The sequence below is a fragment of the Mastomys coucha genome, unplaced genomic scaffold (assembly GCF_008632895.1).
Source record: "Mastomys coucha isolate ucsf_1 unplaced genomic scaffold, UCSF_Mcou_1 pScaffold5, whole genome shotgun sequence".
NCBI classification, from domain to species: Eukaryota; Metazoa; Chordata; class Mammalia; order Rodentia; family Muridae; genus Mastomys; species Mastomys coucha.
In genome coordinates this window covers 26,981,235-26,983,473 of record NW_022196911.1, presented here as the reverse complement: position 1 = coordinate 26,983,473, position 2,239 = coordinate 26,981,235, and positions in this window count along the sequence as shown.

Below are 2,239 nucleotides of genomic sequence, written 5' to 3'. Positions count from 1 at the left end.
GGGGGGTGGAGTGGGGGGGCAGGAAGCACTGACTGACCAAGATGGAAGGACTGCTTGTTCCCTCTGGAAAGTTCTGTCAAATGACCAACCTAGACACACTCTTATATTAATGGGAAATTCCTCCTCTTGTTCGTGAAATCATTTTAGAGTTGATTCAGAGAGAGAGAGAGAGAGAGAGAGAGAGAGAGAGAGAGGAGAGAGAGGAGAAAGGGAAGGGGAGAGGAGTGGGGAGGGATCCTTTGCCAGCAAGACAAATGCCAGACAATAATTCATGGGTGCATCCGAGCAGCCAGTTTTAATGTGGAACTGTCTGGAGACTGCATCAGTAAGCACTCCTGTACTAAGAATAAATTTATAAATGTCTTTTATAAGAGTCAACAAACTCAACAACCCTGCAGACCGTCTCTCGCATCCCAAACCAGAACAAAGACACCCGTTTTGGTCTTTCCTTGTGGAAGGGCCAGGTCAGGTGGCTGGCTCAGCTGATGTGATTCTCTGGCCAAGGCCAAGGTGACAGGCCACACTGTGTATTTCCATTTCTCCACTGGATAAGCTAACTGTCTCCCTCCCCAAAGAACATCTGCTCTAGTGATAACAGGAACATCAGGAAGGCCCTGGGCCTTCCTAGACTGGAGACCACCCTCTAGTGTAGATCAGGGTCGCTGGCACCAGCTCCTGGGTCTGTGTGTGAAGAGGGCTGTGTCCATCAGCCTTCAGGGATCCTGGATCACTTCCAGGCCAATGACTTTCAAGATGGTTTGAATTCTGTGCTAATGCCTGAGCCTTGAGAACTGCTTTGATCATGCTCAGACCAGCTGTCATGATGTCTCATTTTGATGTCCCCTTGCTTCTAGTGACATAGCAAATGAACACACAAAGCTTAGAAGGCAAAACAAACAAAAAGTTGAAAACTTCAAACATATCCTTGATGGGTACTATAATGCTAATCGAGGTAGCAATGCCCACCTCAGAGTGCCTTCCTTTCCCCTCCCCAGGGCTGCTTCTGAAGCATGGTGACTGGGTGAGGGACTCACAATGCCCACACAGTGTGTTCCACTGACCCGTGGCTGCCCCAAGGTCCTGACTTCTTATATGTGCGTCCTAGTCTGCTATTGGCCAGCCAGTACACAGTGATCTGCCAGATCTCTCTGTGGTGTGGTTGTATTGTGTTTGTTGCATGGCCGAACTTTGCAGGCTTCCCGGGGTCCCAGGGTCCTCACCGCTGCCTCCCAAAGAGACTTGTGGGTCTCTCACACTGCTGGATAGATGTACTGGTCTACTTGTCTCCTTGTCATTGCCCTGTCATATGGCTCTGTCTAGCCCAGCCTCCGCATTGCTAGAACCATTTGATGGGATTCCCCATCCATTTGTTGAAACAACCAGGGAGAACCTCCACAGAACTAGTACCAGGTGCTAGATGCTCCACCTACATCATCTACTTCTGGAGGCTTGAAGCCCAGTGTCACAGGGCCAGCAGGGTCTTTCCTTGGGGAGCCAGGGATCTCTGGTTGTTTTCCATGATTGTCACTCTGGCATCTCCTCTTTTTATAAGAGTTTTGGGACTGGGGACCAAATCCCGGGCCCTGCACACGCTAAGCATGTGTTCTCCCACCTGGGCAGCCAGCAGGGTTCTGTTTCTTTTGTAATGACCTCAGATCTGAATAGGATGATCTAACAGCCTCATTTTAACGTGTTTGCTTTTTTGAAGACTTCATGTCCTAACATTGTTCCATTCTGAGCTTGGAAGATAGAATAGACAATACACTCATACATACATAAATCATAATGTATATTTGTATATTTACATATGTGTGTGTAGGCATATGTGTGTCTATACACTTTTAGAGGAATATTATTTTTATTTAATTCACTTAATCTGTCTCTGGCCAGGGCCAAGGTGACAGGACACACTGTGTATTTCCATCCCTCCATTGGATTGTTGTCTTCCTCCCCAGAGAACATCTGTTCTAGTGATAACAGGAACATCAGGAAGGCTGTTAGACTGGAGACCACCCTCTGGTGTAGACCAGAGTCGCTGGTACCAGCTCCTGGGTCCATGTGTAAAGAGGGCCCTGTTTCTTGGGGGGTCTCTCTTTGCCTGACCACTCAGCCAGGTTCAGGGTAGAGGGACTGGCTGAGTGTGAGAGTCATCAGCCTACCTCATAGGCTCTCACTCAAGCCTGCAGGCCACAGGGCTGGTGTTTCCTCCTCCAGAGGGGCAGCTCTCCCAGCAAGGCTG